The sequence below is a fragment of the Ooceraea biroi genome, chromosome 8, assembly GCF_003672135.1.
Source record: "Ooceraea biroi isolate clonal line C1 chromosome 8, Obir_v5.4, whole genome shotgun sequence".
Lineage (NCBI taxonomy): Eukaryota > Metazoa > Arthropoda > Insecta > Hymenoptera > Formicidae > Ooceraea > Ooceraea biroi.
In genome coordinates this window covers 12,890,000-12,910,403 of record NC_039513.1, presented here as the reverse complement: position 1 = coordinate 12,910,403, position 20,404 = coordinate 12,890,000, and the positions used below count along the sequence as shown (strand labels likewise).

The 20,404-nt window shown below is 46.3% G+C and overlaps 1 protein-coding gene and 1 non-coding gene across 2 annotated transcripts in view; one reads left to right on the top strand and one right to left on the bottom strand.

The window, feature by feature from the left end:
* Positions 1 to 20,404, bottom strand: part of LOC105275048 (disabled homolog 2-interacting protein) — a 308,710-nt gene that overhangs the window by 252,680 nt on the left and 35,626 nt on the right. The window lies entirely within an intron of this gene.
* LOC113562494 lies at positions 15,578 to 15,727 on the top strand. Its single transcript, XR_003406927.1, has one exon. It is a non-coding gene; the product is annotated as a U12 minor spliceosomal RNA (small nuclear RNA).

Below are 20,404 nucleotides of genomic sequence, written 5' to 3'. Positions count from 1 at the left end.
GCGGGGACTTCCTGCGGCGGAATAGCGCGCGAACAAACTCTGGGAACCGATGTTTATGGCTGCATTTTCCTTTTCGTTTCGACGTTTCTCTGTGGTCGCTCGATGATAGCCACCAAGCCGCCGCCCAGGAGGATTTACCTGGAAATGGCGTATTTATCCGGCCTTTGGCGGGATCTCGCCTTGCGACGCGCTTCTTTTACCTGTCGGAGGCAGCAGGTAGACCACGTTACCTGAGAACAATCTCTTTCACTGTCGTAGTGCTCCTGCTTCTTTCTGCCGCCCGCCTCATCATTCACCAGCTTACGAACTGAATTGTACCGCGGGCGTTTTTCCGCAAAACGCGGTGATACATTCACGGGAAACGATTAGGTTCACTTCGCGCAACCATGCTCGTTGGCCTCGCGGACTCGAGACCTACATGAGACTTACGTCCGCGGAACGCTAACGAGTAAGCACGCGAGGAAGGCCACGCGATCGACAAAACCTCCGCACGAAGTCTTCAACGCGAGACACTCCATCATTCATCCGTTCAGATAACGAGTCAGTCAAGAGAATGACGTGACGACGTGACGTCAGTGTGAAACGGACATCCCGTTCGCTTCCTCGATAGCGTCCGATGGAATCAATTGCTAGAGCAGCAGGAACAATAAGAATCTCGATATTCCCTTCCTCCCACTCTCCCGGAAAAATAAATCGTGCCTCCAGCTCGCCTACGCTTCTCGCACCGCGGTGTCCGGCATCTGACCTCGTCTACGAGTCGCCACATCAAGATGCAAATCAAAGCGTTTCGTTATGTACTCGTACACCTTGTGTGTAGCCATGCCGAGGTGCGCCGTGACACGAGCACCATACCTCGCGGCCATCGAGACACCTTCTACCTTCGATCGAGCGAGGCACATTTGCATTCCGCTCCTCCTCCTGCCTTCTCCTCTTCTCGTCATCCGACGAGCAGCGAGTGACAGGTCGGAGGCCCCCCTGACGATGACTCATAAATCGTGACGGACCTCGGGACCGCCGTGATTCATCCGCGATCCGGGATGGCGAAAGCGCGAGTGCACCCTCGAGCGTTGCAGCGTTAGAAAGTTGGACGCCCGGAGCATTTTGCGATCAGTGCTTCGAATGCTCGTAGAAGGGAACCTCGAGGAGGCGAGAGAGCAAAGAGACGTCTCAACTCGAAGAAATGATGTTACTCGATCCTGCTCCGCTTTAATGCAGCTCAAAGATTTGATTATCTTGATTCTCGTCTCGCAAGCGTGCCACGTGCCTGCACGCGCGCGGAGACAATTCCGCGCGACGTTCCCCGGCCGTTTGTCGGCGCGGATGTGCTGCGGATGCAAATTAATGGAGTCGACGGAATCGTTAAGCGAGCTGAATGGCGAAACGCAACAGGGATACGTACACGTAACGGCTAACAAATGGCAACGCCGGGCGCGCGCAGCACGATGTACACTCCCCTCATTAATTGGACCATAATTTCCCGCTGCCAGGAAATGGAACATAAATCGCGAGTGCGGTTCCTATTTCCGCCTTCCAAAGAGGGAGGAAAAATGTGCAAAAAAATAAGAAAAATTAAAAAAGCGTCCTGACCGCGGCGCAGGTGGCCGAGGGTTGCAAATTCTGCGGCGCGCCGTTGGGGTTGTCGCCGCTCGTAATCTCCGCGAATGGCGCTTAATGCGCGCGTAACTGGCGGAATGACAGGCCGCCGTTACGCAACGTGTCGACTATTACGTCCGCGGAAACCGAAATAGTGAAACCACTCTCGCTGGCTGTTTACCGAGCGCGGATACGCGGCGGCTGCAGATCGCAAGCGGGCGGGCGGGCGAGTGAGCGAGCAAGAGAGAAAGGCTGTTCGCGAATGGAGTTCCCACGCCTCGCTCTGGTCAGCTCACGTGCGGCGAGAGCCCTGAGTCTCGCTATGAACGAGTGCCACTCGAGTGCGTCCTGTCCGGTTGGGTTCGGTCTCTCGAGCTATACGAGCCAGATCGTGTCTCTCGTGTATAACACCAATACGTTTCACACGCCGAGACGTAAACTTCCTATACTTCCTCCTCTCGTTCTCGCATAAATCTGCCACGATTGGAGTGGTTACGCGTTTTTCCAATCATGTAAGGGATCAGTCACTAGTCACGACGAGGAAAGAATTTTAATGTTATTTTGTTTTTATTTTATTCTGGATAATCGTATTTCAGCAAACTATGAAAAACTAAATTTAAAAAATGAAAAGTAAATCTGTTAGTACTGATAATCGTTTTTGATATTAGATTTGTAATCAAGTCAATTGTATTAATTGTATTCGTGTTGAGCGCACGATTATCACAACAATGGACCTGTAGCGCTTAGGTAGCAGGTCTCAGCACGCGTTAAACGCGTGACATTTTCCCTCGTACTTCGTTGCACCGATGCCGCCACAACAATGGGTTCATTACAAGCGTTTAAACGACAAGTTTAAAACCAGACGCCTGTATACTATACGCAGCAGTTAGGCTGACAGTGTAAAATTAGTACAGTCGTCCGGCTCGCAACACTTAATTAATAATCGTGCCACCCAAAAGTAGTAGCAAGCACAAGAAAAATTTCTTCACATTGGAAAAATATTCCATCATTTTGAAAACATTAAATATATAATCTATAATAACGTTACAAATTTACGAATCGCACGATCGATCAAATAATTTCTTTTTCTTTTTTGTATGATTTCTGAGATAAAAAAATTAACGTTTTTATCAACGTTATAATTTATTAAATTACGATAGAAAAGACTTTCAATCAAATTAATTAGCGTGATTACTTTGGACAGACTGACAGTAGATCGCAAATGCTGCTCGAACGGGAATCGTGTTCTACTGTTCCCACCGGATTCCCTATTACAGAAACGTCACTATCCGGTGAGCATTTACGTCGAGTCAAAAGTACGACAGACGGCATTTTTCCCTAATCGTCCAATCGTTTTGCGTAATACCATTGTGTGAGTGGATAAAGATTGTCTGTCTGTCTGTCTGTCTGCCGACCCCGATTGCTGCATTTACTGCCATTTTCCTTATTACGTCAATTTCCGGTTCGACTCGTAATGTCGACGGAATTGACCCGCTTCGATCGAGTCGTCGGCCGAGCGCGTTTCCGAAGTCGTTGTCCTTGCATTACGGCACGGATCTATGAGAAAACGTTGACGCACGGAGTTGCGTTACGCAATCGCGAAAAACAGCCGCGCATTATCCGCCGTTGAAAATAATCGGAACGGAAATGCGGGCGTGTGCGATGCATTATTACAGACATGCATTATTATAGACGAGTCGCTTTCCACCGTGGGAAATCAGAATGCACCACACCTCGTCGATTACTTATGTGAAAACGTGAATCGATTCCGCAATGTTGACGGTTCGTTCGTCGCTTTATTAGAAATTTTCAGTTTCCGACTTTCGGGTCGAGGAGAATCAATAGACTCGTGAAAGAACATGCAAACACAGTACACGTGCGAATTTTCTCAGGATCGAGCAGCAGCGATCGAATTTCGCAATGGCGCTGCTCGATATATCGCAGAATTGCGGAATTCATTACGTTTCGTCGGGATTTTATTGGTCGAGCAAACCGGTACTACCCATAGGCAAACAAATCCGCAGGGGACCACCACAGGATTGATTTTCCAAAATGCGTCACTTGATACCGTGCCAAAATGCATGTGATATTTCCCACATCGCACTTTTTCCGACGCGCGACCGACCGAGCGTGGATCCTATGACCAAGCATGTTTCGCGTGTACAGCAGCGCGTTTATGCAAGCCCGAGATAAACGGCGAACCTTTAACAAACGGCAAAATCACGATAATTTATACGCGCGTACAATCGGCCGGCGTTACGCTACAGCAAAGATGAATATCGTTCCAGCTTTGTTCAAGTTCCTCCGAGTAAAATTAATGTTATAAAATGTGCATTGAATTATTCCTCTGTTTCGACTTTTGCTTTGTCATTTATAACCTGATCATACAACTGTCCTCAATATTTCCGAAATCTACTTGTCAAATGATTCTTAATTCAATTTCGTGAACAATCGTTCTACACAAGACTACAGAAAATAAACATGATTAAAGTTTGTGATAAAAATACTATTTCCCCCGACGAAGGAATGGTCGTGCAACTGTCACCGAACTTTTTCGTTTTTCACTTTTCCTCTTCACGAGTCTCCCGCGGGATCTTATCCCAATCATATCCCGTCAATTTCGCGTTGCGATCAGTTACACCGTAACTCCTTCGAAAGTGGAGTCGCACGAACAAATTCGTTCTCGTCTGCGGATTCGCGGAGACGCGCGGGAATTCATTTCAAGAATTCATCTCTTCTCATGTGACATCGTGACATTGCGTCCTTGAGGTCTACCATTAGCCAACTACCAAGCAATGCCTTCGTCATTCAGGTCAAGTCGTGTGGACGGTGACGATGCACCTTGTCGTTGCAAATGATTGTGAGTGAACTGTGTGCGTCAGGAAAACGCTTTCGAACACCGGTCGCGGCAACTAGTCCCTGATGGATCCATCACGTTACCGAACGCATCCGTGTTGAAGCCACGCTGGATAGGTAGCCGAAGACTTCTACGCACCTGTGGAGCAACGCACGCTGCGCGCCACGCGTTCTGGACGCACGTAGGCATGCGGACACGTTCCGCGCGTTCTCGTCGGCTTACCGCGAGCATCGTGTCCGCGTGACCGGTATGTGAACGAGCCCGGATTATTCGAGGAGGATGAGTAACGCCGAGCATCTCGTATGCAAAGCGACGCCTCGCGCGCGCTAAAGAGACGCTGGCTAGGCGCCGCGTAAGCGCGCGCGTACGCCTATCGCCCGCAGAGACAGCCGTTTATCCCCACGTGGTTGTATTTATTAGAAAGCGACATAAATACAGGCTATACCATTCGAGTCTGGGTGTAATCGATAGTCCCGTTCGCCCATACGAACGAATTAATTAGCGCTGCTTATGAATCCTCGAGTGACGCCGAAATTTAAACGGGAAATGCCTTTTTCTCTCGATTTGTCTCGAAAATTATGATGCGAATGTTTCTCGACGTTAGGGAATTGAATATTTAAGAGAGAGACGTAATTATTAATTATTGCAGTAAGAGAAGTAATTATAAATAACAGTTGCGATGAAATAAACACACATCGATAAAAATAATACGAAGGTTTTTAATTTGTGTAATGCTGTTAATTGTAATAATGTTAAATTTGAACGAGTTGTATACACTCTACCGTGAGACAGCTCATTTTGCAGCGAAGGGAGATACAATCGAGCAATTTTAATGAGTTCTCGCTGAGGGCGTTCGACAAACTGACGAGGTGAACGAACGCTTCGTAACAATATTGAAGTGTTGCGCACGTTTTACATATGGAACAGGCGTATCTAATTTAGCGTGAGCCGGTTTCTATCGCGATTTACTGCTACATCGTTTAGAATGAAAATGAATGTATCCTCCAGCGAGAATTCGGAATTTCCAATTAAATGTACGATCATCATGAAGGTAGTTAAACATTCCGATATTAATCAGTCAATCAATTATTAATTCGCGAGACAGGGAAACAAGCGAGGAGAATTTGAATCTCTAATGATGAAACCTAAACATATATTCGGATGTTTCATTCTTTCCTAAAAAATTAAAGATTGATATTGTATTTGTTACTCCATGACGTTATCGATATGTTAATGCAACGTTTCCGAGTCAATGTAATGCGAACGACAGAAAAGTCGACGTGACTCGCCATTACGCATACTTTCTACGTCCCACGAAGCCGCAATACAAAAATTCAAGTATCTTTCTCAAACCGTGATATTTATACAGAATAAGAGCCGCCGATCGCGCGCATCGTGAGAGAGACCACCTTGCCGGCTACCAAGAATGATATCAAAGCTGGGATGAAAAGGACCGACCGATTTATGGCGAACCCCCATGGAAATCGAGATAATCCAGCGGACGACAACTCTCTATGGTCAATCGGTCGACTACCGACCGACTCGTTCGAAACCGTCGACGCATTTTACTCGCTTGCGATCGTAGCGATCAGCTCCAATCATCCTGAATCTCGGGAACCTGTCGCGAATTATTCGAACGCAGGCGCTAATTCGTTTAGTTTAGTGACAATCTTCTCACGAAGGTATCTAATCTTGCTGTCAGCCGACTTGAAAGTCTTCGAAAAGATACAACGTGCGTCAGAATATTTGATACGCGAAAAATGTTCGCTGCCTAACAAAGTTCTTAAAAAAGTTCGTCCATTTGTTGTTCGATGTCAACTTGGGCGCTATTTACGTAAATCGCATGGTATCGCACGAAGATGTCACAAGTTAGATACTTTATCACTCAGAATATATTTTCGGAAGCGGAACGCCGCCGTGCGGTGTTTCGATAGCTACGTATTCAGCCTTCAAACATTTTCAGGAAAAGACGAGATATTTACGTCCGTGCCCCGGCTATTTCTGGCCAGGTCTCGAGGACCAAGCGCTATATTTTTTTCCCCTCCAGATCGGACGGTCAATATATTTTCCGTAATCGCTGGCCAGCATCGTGCAACACGGTCCGTTCACACCACCGAGATTAGAATTCCGACGTTCCGGTGGCGGAAGCGGCGCGAACGGCCCCGAGAGCTGTTAAACCAACGCCGGACCTGTTCATAAACGAGCAGCGACTCCAAAAAGTGACGTTATCGTGAAGAAGAGAGGGTTTCGAGTGGAATCTCGAAGCACTCCCACGAGTGGCGCCGCTGCGTCTCGAACGACTCGCAGCACGCGTTTTACACGCATCCCCCGGTTTTACGGTCAGCAATAGTGTCTCGCGAATGTCGCTGATAGCGGGTTCTATCAGCACCGCGTGTACGTAAACGCGATATTCCAGATATTACGGAGGACGATTCGGTAAACGACGAGGCGCTGCGCTTATCTCGGCTCGTAGATACGTTCAGTCAAATTTGCTTCCTTTATCGCGAATTGCGTATTTGTCTGATAGGAAATTTGCAGATGTCTCATTTGCACGTAAGCTTGATGTCTGCTCGATCTAACGCGATGCGTCACGGCGTTAAACAGCGCACGTAAATTCGTCGCTTCTGTTGCGGTTTACGGAACGACGAACAGCCGTGCGGCCGCATTTGCGCGCGTGCGCTAACGGTAGTTCGTTAATCTTTCGTAAGAGTTAATTAGCGGGAGATTCTCCAATTTCTCTCGCTCTCGTCGCGCGCGAGGACCGCCTAAATCTCGGCTGTGGGAGCAGTCGCCTAATTGGTAATTAGTAAAGAAGGGTCTAACTCTCCCCGTGTCGGGGAAGCCGGGCTGCTTTATGGCAGTCTCTCGCGTAATGTTTCTCGATTAGGCAAAGTAGATTTCTTAATCGCAAAATACACCCGCGTTCTCCCGACACCGCCGTCTCGTTTTCATTCATCCATACCGACGTGTTTTATACTCTCGAGTATCGACTCAATCGCGAGGCTTAGTGTGTCGTACGCTCTGAATATTCACCCTCGCATTCATCATCATCAGTCATGTACGATGTACGATTTGATCTACGTTCGTTTCTCGTTCAAGAGCGTTACTTTGATAAGAACTCTTGGCATTTCCATTCTCCAATGTTTCAAAAGGTACAAAAAACGCTGAGATAATAAAACGAGTTTGCAGAATACTGGCAATGTACGCCAAGTGCAATTTTTGTCGTAATATTAGAAAAAAAAGCATCGCTCTCTCTCTCTCTCTTTCTCATTTCTCTCTCCCTCAAGCATCCTTCGAGGAGGAAACTTTTCAAAGAAACCCCTGGCACCATCACTCGTCTTGCCCGACAATGGCGCCGGTCACCAGCCGCTTCCGCCAACGTTCGCTATTTCTATATCTCCGCAGTTCACGAGGCTTTTGTTTCGAAGTAAAATGGGTGATAATAACCGTACCTCGTCGAGACGGGCAAAAATGCTTTTACTCTGTGCGCGCTCGCGCTCTGAGTATATAAAATTACAGATTTCCATCAACCCTCCATCGCTTTATCAACTGTTTCTCAATCGTTCGAGGAAGTTCGAGAGGAAGACGAAGCGCATTGTGACAAAGTGAACGGTCGTTTTCTCCACGATACGTCTCGATAGCGAGATCGCGCCGCGCGCGTATGACGGATCATTAATATTCATGTATGATACCAGCGTGTGTACGTGTCAGCTAATCGCGATCCCTTTCGATTTATTAATGCGTTTATTAACGCGTCCCACACTTTTCTCGCATGTTTTCCGTTAGCTATCGCGGCAGGGAAATCACGTAAACGGCTGCTCCGCAATGCGACGCGAGATAAAGGCCCACGCTCTCGCAATTCTTATCGCGAATAACGACGACGGCCCTCTATAGCACCTGCACTCGCGATCTTATGCCAATCCAGTTGTCAAGTTCATTAACACGTCCCACATGACGAGACAGAGCCACTTCGCATCAGCGCAGCGTAGGCCGACAGACACATTGGACATTATCGGGATCCAATGATATCTCAGCCATCTATCTCGCGAGAACGGAAAGGGTTTAACGAACGCGTTTAAGCGCAAAAACGACGATAATCTCTTCTCGGGGCGGCAGTTTTTGCCAGTAATGGTTACTTCCTCTCTTTATTTCTCTTTCTGTTTCTTTTTTATTCACACTCGTTTTTTGAAATGTAATCATAGATCTCGCCTATAAGGCTTTAAGCTCATTATAATTAAAAAACTAGCTTCAAACTGACCATAGTCACTGTGGCTGAAAAGACAACCGGTAATTTTCGGAAATCGTGTACCGAACAACAAATTCGTGAACTGCAGCTAAGAAAAAAAAGGTTATCTTTTCCAATTTAGCCATTTATCCTCGCCATTAATCCCCGCAGGAGGGAGATGAAGATAAGACGGCCGCCGGGTTGCGGAAATAATTTACTTCCAGAATCAGCTCCGCGGGGCGATAACGCGATCGCGGGAAGTGCTTCATAAGCGGAAGGCACGAGCGGCGCCGGATATGACTGGACCGTGCACAGGGAAAGAAAGGTTGCCAGCGCTTTTTACGGCAAGTATTTGCATGGGGAATTACAAATTCCTCGGCAGTACTTTCGGCGCTCGCGAGCCGCGCGCCGATGGTTCGGCGGAATTGAACTTTCACGGCATCGAGGCACGGAGTAAAATTTATACCGGCGCGAGACCACGCCGTGTCTTTCCGCCTCGTCTCCGCGCGAGAGAGAATGTACACCACGACTTAATATTATGCATACGGGGTGCGCCTGTGTAAACGCCGTCGTAAAATTTGAATACTTATCTGCATTTTCACGACAGAATCTCTCGATCGGAAGCTCGACGTCGCGTCGACGTCGACGAAACCGCGCCGGAAACACGGGAGAAGGAAGACAGAAAGAAAGCACAGGATACGGCGAGCATAAATAGTTTCAGGTTTTTGTAATGTAACGAGATGATTGCAAACCATTGCGAGCCATCGCGTTTCGCGCGGAACAACGAGCGCGCAAATTTACTGCGGACAATAAAATCCCGCGGATTTTTCCAATCGGACTCGATAATAGCGCAATTACGATCGCTTCAAACGGAGCGCGCGCGGATTTTTCGCGCGTAAAAAATGACAGGAATAAATTAGCATGTAAAACTCGCGACGGGGGTTCGGTCCCTTCCCACTGCGCCCCATCCCCCATGCATTTGACCGCGTAATATTCATCGTCAGGCACAGCCACTGGGCTAACCGCACGCGCTCAGCCCTTTATCCTAAGCATAATCTTGCTCCATTGTTCGTGAAACTGCATACCGCGTGGTATCGTGCCCGATTATTCCAAGTCGATTTTCGATTATCGGCGATGCACGGACGCATCGCTATCGACCCGGATGATCCTGCGGCTCTCCATCGCATCGCACGGTCCGGGTTAGAAAATCGGAAAGGAAGGCAACGCACGTGTATGTGTTAATCGGAAAGGACGTTGCGAAATGTGGGGGGTGGACGATCGAGCGGAGGCGGGAGGGGCAAAGAGCGAGGGAGAGAGACAACGAGAGGAAATGGAAACGCGAGATAGCAGGTACGAGATAGTAGGAGACGAGCGAGCGAGCGAGGAGTCGAGATAGAGAATCGTTGCTATGCGGGCTGGAATATCGAGTGGCTCTAACGTAATTGCGACGGCTAAAGGTCCTGGGAGAGATAGAACGTGTGCCCGCACGGGACAGACGCGATGCGTTTGACGTGAACGTAATTAACACTCGGGGAAACCTTATCGGGCCAGCCGTAACGCGCTTTCGCGGCGTTGCACTCAGAGGCGGTGGCTGACACTCACGATCGAGAGTGCTCGCGATCGTAAAACGTTACCTCGAAAGGGAAGTTACCTTTTTATGGGATCGCGTGTGAAGTTTTCAAAAATAAATGTTACGTAACCCGCAGAAGTTTTATGAAAGCATGTGTTTGTAAAGGAATATAAATAAGAGAAAGGTCTATTATTACGTGAAATTTTACTTAAAAGTAAATTAATAAGTGCTCGCATCGATCAAAAACGTGTTTCGTCCATAGACACGGACTTACCGAGAACTATGGTCATTCGTGTCATCTCCTTTCACAATTGTTTTCCCAGAGTAACACGAGAGATATATCGACACGCTCGAGTAGAAGGATAATAATTATTCCGGAAAGTTCAATCTATTGTCTTATCTATTGTCTTAGGGCGCCCCATCGCTCTACGCGGCAAACTTGGACGGCCATTATTCTGGCAGAATGTAAATCCGATACAAACTGCGGTACACTCTCCACCCCCGTGGCCGCTTAATCCCAACCGAGAAGTCCTTCGAGTTATAGAGAGAGATCCCCGCCGATGGAAACGGTAGCAAGTTGTGAAGTGGTTTGACAAACAAATAGTATTTCGTCAAGGAAAGCTAACAATAGGATGCGACATCTAATGGAAAAATCTAGTATCGCTGACAGATGGATGTACAGTCATAGGCACAGAGGTTGTGACACTTTTTTTTAATGAGTGATCACGCAGCATGTCAAATCCTTTTTCTTTAATTTTCTTGTATTTCATAGATATGTTAAAATGCTGAGACTGCTGAAGAAGTATACTTTCGGTTATCATATGCTGCCGACGAGCAATATGTCAGTGCCAGGCAAAACGATCGTGGTGTCACAAAAAAAAGCGTCACAACCTCTGTGCCTATGACTGTACACAAGGGAAGACCCTTTTTAACACATTCAAGCATCATTCGGAATCAACTAATGGATAGAGAAATTGACAGTTGCTCTACGTGCATCGATACGACAGCTATACCGTCGTTCTATTATTAGTACTTTCATATTTTCGGGCTGCTTGCTGCCATCGACGCCGTGGATTGACGGTGTACGGTCGAGAATTAACTGAAACTTCACGGGGAATTTACTCGGCGGCGTATATTGCGCAACGAGATTTAATTGCACAACGGATCGCGCGGACGGTTACTTCACGAGGCGGTGCATCCTCGCGTGTACTCGCTCGCTCGCTCGCTCATTAAATAATTAGACGAGCATCGGCAAAACCGAGCAGAACGAACCGATTCCCGTTTAACGCGAAACACTCGCGTGTTCTCTCCGCCGCGGAATGATCGCGTACGCTCGATGGGCTAATGGGAGATTATGCGAGGCAGTTCGATTAACGGAAAGCGTTGCAGCTTGCGCCTGTAGCTTCACCGGACGATCCAACGAGCGTTTCAGCGCTGGCCTCTCGTCGATCGCTTCTTCATTGTCGCCAGAGGAGAGAAGGATAGGAATCGGCGGATTAGTCGGCGACGATAAAACGGTTTCCGGCGCCAGCCACCCGGACTTAAGAACTCATTTGAATTTGTAAGACGCCGCGTCTCAGACGAGCGACTTTGCCCAAAGACGCCGGGAAGTCTATAACCGCGCTCCGGCGCGAGGAGGAGCGTGAGAAGAATCACGCCTGAAAGTTCGTTCGCGAATGAATTTGTCGAATTGCGCGTGTTTCCGCGAGAGGCGGAACGAATGGGATTCGACTGAATAGAGCCGTTCAGGCCGGACGACGGTATCTTCCGTAATCGAAAGTACGCACGTGCGCTCTCGATATCGTGGGCGGACGAGGCGGAAAGTCTCGAGAAGAATAAAGCATTCACGCGAAAACGTGAGCGGCGACCAGCGCGAAGATGAAGCTCGGAAGAGAACCAACGGGACTCCTACGGGGTGCCCGTATGGGGTGGATGCGTTCGCTATGGATGCCGGCAATCGATACCGCCCCGGTCTCCCCTACCGACCTGGACCGAATCAATCCCCTTGAGAGTTACAGCGCACCCGTGCACGTCCGTTTCGTTTTCAGACCGCGTCGCGCGTTCACGTCCCGTGGTACATGGGGTCCATTCTGCATCCGCGTTACCCAGGATACGTCCACTACGACCCCCTTTCTCCACGCGTCAAGAGCCGTGGGACCACCCTCGGCACACGTGACGCAGGCGATCGGTCGCCCTTCATCTCGTAATAACGAGCGATAACGCGATGGATCACGCTGGACCGTGCTGTACTTTATGTGCATTCGTTGCGTAATGTATTGCAAATAAATGTATGATGAATAAATGATTAATGACAAACGAGATGACAAATGAAAAATAAATGCTTCCTGTGCACGCAATTTAGAGATATTAAGGCAGGAGCGCAGACTTTTGCATAAGCGCATAAACAGATGCATAAGGAATTTGATTGGTCCATTTCCTTATGCGCATGCTTATAGACCAATCAAATTCCTTATGCATCTTTTTATGCGCTTATGCAAAAGTCTGTGCTCCTGCCTTTAATATGACAAATCTTTTGTTTATGTATATCATCTGCTTTTATGCAATAAAAAATTTGTAATGTTCAAACTTGAATTTTTATCTTCTAAAAGCCACACGTTCGTACGCATTTTTATGGTCCTTTGATAATATCACGAGGTTGCAGTAATAAATTAATACAGGCACGTTTCACATCCCGCCGCATTATATATTATTTAAAGCAGCATGATGAATGCCCCTCTGCGAATTAGTCGCCCTTTTGGCGCGGCCAACGTTTTTGTTAATGCGTAAACGAGGCTCGTAACAAGAGTTCGTTGGTATGCCGAGCCTTCCTTCACGTAGCGACAATATCAACGGGAATAAGGGCCGGCGCCGTGGCGCGGAGCAGGGGGAAACGTTTTAATTTTGCACGCGACGACAAATTGCGTCCCTCGTTATTTGGGGTGGCAGCTAGCTTCTCCACAGCATCTGTGCATTAGACGACGAAGTCGTCGACGTACGTAGACTCGATGGAAGTACTTCTCGTCGCGTCGCTTCTTATTGCTTCAACACGTCAGCATTAGCTTGGTTAACTACGGCCAAGTTTGTGCGCGAAACACGAGAATTTCGTCACCGGAAATGACTTGACTGTCTCGTTTGCGTAAGCTGGGAAAACGTCACGAAAAAGCGTCGCACATTAGATAAATTCGAGTCACTGATTTAATCGCGCCAATGACTGTTTTCTCTCATACAGTTTCAGTGGCATGAAGAATTTCAGAGAATTACAAAATTCGAATCGGCGAATATGTGTCGCGCGTTCTTACGCAACAATATTTATTACCGGTACGTTTATCTTTTTGATTTTTGCACCTATAGTTTACACACCGATAGCTGTTTCGCAGAAAAATACGCGATGCAATCAATCCGAATCGAATACAAGCAAACATCGTTCCGGTAGAGTGCTCAGTCATGCAGAATTGTTATTGTTAAAAAAATTTTTTGAAGGCAAATGAATCATGCTATCACATGTGCCAAGGGATGACAGTATTTAGATCATCATTTACCTTCTTTCTCATTACAATTTCAGATATGAAATTTCTCAAACAGAGAACATAATCATCATCCTCAACAAGTAAAAACATACAAAAATAATACTTGTTATCGACGTTATTCGCTACGGCATTTGAATTACCTAACAACGCGCTCATAACCCATTCACCGAAATTTGTATTCTGTTCTTTCACCATTCCGCTACACGGTAGTCCGGTACACGAAGACGAGTAGTATCGGCGAGATGCAGCAGCGATGACCGCTCGCGAATACAGAATGCATTCCATAGAACGCGCGCACCGACGCGCACAATACGATGGGGATGTCGCAATCGGAGGTGGATATCACACGGGGATGAAGGAGGAAGGAGGAGGAGAGACGAAAAGGCGTCGCTTGTGCGCCTGTCCTGCTGCACATGCATGATGCACGTACATGGGCCATGGGGTCGGCCGAGAGAGAATGCAAACGTGTCCGGGACAATGTCGTGGGGCGCATACAATGTCGAAGGCGGGGTAGCTGGGGGTGGATGGAACTATTCGCCGGGCGACGACTACGCGTGTATCCTGGGACGTTGTTAAAACGGAGGTAATTAGTAACCACGTGCGAGCATGAGGAAAAGGAGAAAAAGGAGGAGATGCTTGCGCGTTAGGTGGTAGATCCACCTCGTACCGTTCGTGAGTACTGCTTCCTCATCAACGCTAAATTGGACGAGACAAATTGGAAAATACTGTACTGCAACGACTGGATGCGTACTTGACGTACTCGCGGACGTAAATCGATAATTGGAGAAATTGATCGAAGAAGACTTGTTAGTTCCTTTTTATCTGAAGTCTAAAATTTGATCTTAATTCTAAAATAATCATTATATTTTTGTATTCTTATCATTAAATATTTTTAAAAATTCTAGCTATCAAGTGGTTTTGATATTTGACAAAGTCTAGTTAAACTACTAAATATCGATGCACGTGTACTGAGATGTACTAACGTGTAAAAAATCTCTAACGTTCTCGACAAGTATGCGAATATGCAGGAATGTAACAGTAGAATAAACATCGAAAAGAGAAGAATCGGAAGTGCCTTTGAGCGTGTTTTTATTACCGCTGCTTCGATAGCGATAGCTATCTTATTGTTCCGCTGGGTGCGATTCAACGAATAGTTAAACCAATTCGATGCCGAGGCAAACTAATAGGGATTATAGCCACCCAAAGTTGCTGGCTGAAATGTTCAAATGGAGCTTGCTCGACCAGGCGCGCAATTTTAATAAGCGTCGCGCATAATGAGCCCAATATCATTATAGAGCGCTCATTAGGGCATAATGAAAGCATTAGAGTGCGCTTAGCAAGCCGCGACGCAACGCGACGTTTTCGTAGTCGGACGCCGTACGCACTTCTCCTTTACGATGTTCTCTTCCTTGAAAGAAAGGTTCTCTCGGCTTCGACACGATTCCAACCGAATGCTCGTAATCTAATCTCGCGATTAAATAGAGTGTCGCGTAACGGCAAAAAAAGCGTAGGTGGGAAAGGCGCGAGGCGACCTATCGATCCTATCGATCTAGTGGTCGAAATAAACAAGAAACGTTGAACACACACTGTTTGCTACGTCTATCAATTTTATATTTAATTTTAACGCGATTATTTTACGTATAAAATAGAAGCGAACATATATTACGACGCTTGTTCGAGCTGGAAACTTGAAGCTACGTTATAGTACCGAATGTATTCAACAGATGGCAAGTCGGTTGACTGATATCTCGCAAGAAGAAATACACACGGTCGATATAAGTATACGGCTGCGGGACCGGCAATTCGTGCCTTAAACTAATGAGTAAGGAAAATATCGAGCTTTGGTAACGCTTAGCTATGCTCAAGATTAAGCGAACCAATTTTTGAAGAGGCCCAGGTCGTCCCAGGGCTGTGCGAACTACTTTTTCGCGCGGTCGGGTGAAGCGATCTGCCTCGTTAGTTGATGCAAGAATGAAAAAGATCAATATTTCATTTCTGAATTTCAATATTATATATATATTATAAACTACTTTGCGTTAATTAACATATTAAACAATTTTAATTATATTTTAATTATATGTAAAATTTTAGTAAATTGTAATTCCTTAATCGTGACTGCAGAAGACAAATAATCTGTTATCATTTATTATCTGTTATCAGTTTATTAATTTTATTTTTTCTTGGTTCGTACATAAAATTTAACGTAACTTTAATTGCTAACGTATCGTTTCGCGACTATTTCTAGTGAATGCCGACAAGAGAAAGCCTTTAGCGAGCAATTAGTCATCCGTTTATTGCATTAGTGCGATTGGCGCGTTGTTCAATTATTCAACAACGTTCAGTTTATCGACTTAAGATGCATTATCGATTCACAAAGACTACCTTTCTCCATCAGTCTAGCTGCGTCTATTTTTGTCGCGTGACATAGGTCTTTCGTAATACTCCGAACGATAATTTCCGTGCCTCGCATTCCGCGTGTATATACACTTCGTCATGATTCACACGCCATTCACGAAGCGGACGTGTCCCGCTAGTTAACAAAACATCCTCGCAAATACAGTTTCCTGCTTTATAGAATCCCGCAGGGAAAGGAGCGTCGGCGTTAATTTCGTCGAAAGTGCCGATTCCCGTATCTTGAATAATAAACGAGCGGAAGGTGCAAAAAAATATTCTATCTCGCTGAAAATACTCGACACGAGCAGAATAAACGATCCTACGATAGACTTGCGCTTGCATCCTCTTGAAATACCTATCTGGAAATATAATATAATTTGATGAACTCCGCAGCGTCTCGCGCGATTAATACGCGTACGATGAGTCACACTCGTGAAGTCACGTGAAGAGTAAACGTCATCTGATGTCATCTGCAAGCTACGCTCTTCTCGGCAGATACAAGAGACTCTAGGATATACAATCTCGCAGCTCTCGAAACGTATATAACGGACTATGAATGCGAAACATTCGTCGTTTCCAGTTCAGACGCGAAACGGTCGTTCCCGCGGCGAGATACCGATATTACGCGGCACGCTTATTCGTAATGCATGAAGCCGCACGTGCGTACGTACGTACGTGAGTGTATATGTGCGTATGCACGCATCTCGCGCTTTTATCTGAACTCCGAGTTCGGTACCCAGCATCTTCCGCGGAACGGGAAGTATATTACGCGCGCAAAAGCATCGCAAGCCCCCCATTATGGCATGCTCCGTGTGCACATGCATATGTGTATGTGTGCGTATACGCGCTCCTTGAAAATCCGCTCCGTGAAGAGGCCAGACGCGGATCTCCATCGAGACTTCGCTCTCGCGCGCTTGTGCAGCGAGCGCGGCCGGAATGCTGCACCGCGCATTCCACGTGTGTTCCTTTCTACATTTTCCCACCGCGTCCAATTTCCAACGCTTTTCATGCCTCGATCAAAGGAAAAGCGAGCGACAGCAGTTGTCTGCGCGTTGATGTTATAATCCGCACTTATACCGCGCGCGCGTAAATGCTTTACTGTAATATCTGACATCCGTTAACTCCTTTTCCATTTTCACTCCTCTCGTTGCGGATCGATAAAGTTAACGTTATTGTTATTAAAGGCTGTGTGGGACGATGTTAGATTTTATTGCAGTCGATTGGTACTGCACGGCGGATCCAATCAGGGTATTCGCGTGATGCCGGATCTGCGATAACATTCTCGATCGTATTGCGCGGGAGAACACTTGTCGATTCACAATTTCCTCCTGAAATCCGCGACTATCCGCGGGCGTATACACGCACATTGTCCGACTCACTCTTTGCATTCCGATGTCATGCGGAGATGCTATTCTTAGCTTTGACATCGAACCATTCCTGATCAAGGTCGGCATGTTTAATTATATATTAGGGGTGTGATTTAGTTTTGAGGGTTTTTTTTGCTCAAAACCGCATGTATTTAAATATGATAATGAATGAATACCTTAATCAAAATATTTTCCTTCGTTTTCTATAATTTTTTCCCATCTTTCTGGCAAGAGATGGATTCCACCACGATAAAATCACTCTTCTTTTCAGTTGATCCATTCGTCGACGAATTTTCGCACTTCTTCCAAATTACGAAAGTGCGTATCCTCTAAAGCGTGTTGCATCGACCGGAACAAATAATAATCGCATGGAGCAATGTCCGGAGAATACGCGAGGTGCGGTAAGACTTCCCATTCAAGCTCTAATAGTGTTTCTTTCACTGATAACGCAACGTCAGGTCGAGCGTTGTCACGAAGAAGAATCACTTTCCGTCGTTTACTCGCAATTGCTGGTCGTTTTTCGTCCAATGCTTGCTTCAACTTGTACAATTGGTGTCGATAACGATCAGCCGTGACAGTCTCATGCCGATTTAACAGCTCATAGTACACTATCCCACCAAATACAGAGCATTACTTTTCAACCGTGAATATTGCGTTTCGGAGTGGATGTTGATGGTTCGCCTGGATCCACCCATGATTTTCTGCATTTCGGATTATCAAAATAGATCCACTTTTCATCCCCAGTAACAATCCGAGACAAAAGACTCTTCTTTTTTTGCCTGGCGATCAACGAAATGCAAATGTTCAACCGGTTCGCAATGGCACTTTCCGATAATTCATGTGGAACTCATTTCCCTTCTTTCTGAATTTTTCCCATTTCATGTAAATGTTTCGTAACTGTTGTACGATCAACATTTAATGCTCTGGCAAGTTCTGAAGTGGATTGTGTTGGATTTTCGTGCAATAATGCTTGCAAATCTGCATTTTCAAGCTTTCTTGGTTGTCCCGAGCGTTCTTTGTCCTTCACATCAGTATGACCACTTTTAAAGCGTCTAAACCAGTATTCACACGTCTTAATTGATGGGGCAGAATCACCATAAGTTTCCACAAGAATTCTATAACCGTCAGCCGCAGTTTTCTTTTGATTAAAAAACAAAAGCAACGCATGTCGAAAATGCTGTTTCGGAAGTTGCATTTTTACGATGATATAAACACGACTGTTATTGCATCTATTGCTATAACGCTACTAAATGTCATGGATAATGTCAAGACTGTAAGAAACAACAGTTATCGGAAACAGCTATTGGAACAAACTGACATTACAGCCATCTGTTGCAAAACCCTCAAAACTAAATCACACTCCTAATAAATCTGTTTAAAAAAATTCCGGCACAAAGAGACTCTGCCATTGTTGACGACGTGAGACGTGCATTTATTATTTTACCTTATACGATATTATATGTAACATACGATAAAATAAGAATAGACCTCACGTTATAGCATCCTGAATGCTGCATCCTAGTCGCGTGCGGAATAAAATGTCAAAAAAGTAGCCGACATCAAACGAGCTGCGCTACTAATGTACCTTTATCTCACCGAGATTATCTCTAACGTGAAAAAGCGGACAAGCAGCGACAGATCCTCGCGAGTTAAAGCGTGATTAAGTAATCCGTGCGACAAGGCACATTCACGAAACACCATAAACGTGGAAGCCCGACAACTCGTTTCAAGAGTTTATCACGAGCAGTAATCGCAGCAGGAAGAAGCAACACGGAAGGAGAAATAATTTTTATCGGTAGCCGGGGGGAGCAGTACCTTTCCTGTTACATCAACGTGTTCGCGCGATCGATATTCGCGAATATCCCGTGTCCACGCGATTTACAGCAGTCTATTTCGGCCGGCTTCCGGTAAGATCGACACAACAGACGGATGATCCACGATTTAACGTGATCTCGATCTTCTCACAGACCGGCGAGCAATGCTTTGACGCATTGTAATGCGGACGACGCGGCGTTGGCGATCATCCGCTATCAACCCTCGAAAATCCGTGGGGTTGCGCGATCATATCGGGGGTCATCGTGTTGGGGTCACCGCGTAGGCGAAGGGCTGCGCTTTGTACGGATAACGAGTTTGCGTCCCGAATACAACGGGCCGGTTATTAAATTACTGAATGGAATGTAATACAGTCTAAGCTGCGCCGCATAATGGAGAGAGCCGTCCCGCGAGATAACATTATGCCCGGGATTAAGTTTACATGATAACTGTAACGCGTTGGAACGCCATTAAACAAACGTGTCGCATTGTCAAATGGAACACCGCCATTTGTCATCACGACGTCGAGTAATCCGGAGCACTTTGCAATTTACGTTGCAATAATTGTCGCGTGAGATTAAAATTAGGTCGAAGAGGAAGAAAACGAGAATGCATCATTGGTCGATGACAAGTACCGATTTAAACGTGTTAAACATTGAATTACAATCTTCTTCATTAATATGAGTTTCAAAACTCTGAATCTGAAAATAGCCTGATCGCGTATCAGTGCAGAGTGCAGACAAATTAAGTCAAAGCGCGCGCGATAAGCGTTTGTCTCATGCTGCAACGCGCGGAAACTGGTTTTGCAACTCGTTCGCAACACTCGACACGTGGAACGAAATCATAGAGCACGAATGCGTCGGAAATTGTGCGGACGCACCATCTCGAGATAGGGTAGACGACCAAATGATCCTGCCGGCGCACCCGAGTCCCTAAAGTGCGAATGCAGCAACCGCAATTGCAGTCCATTTACAGTTACCCTCTCTGCGCATTCCGGTCTATCGACCTGTATCACCTGTATGCTTGGCACTCCATTTTTAATAAATTAAATTTTAAATA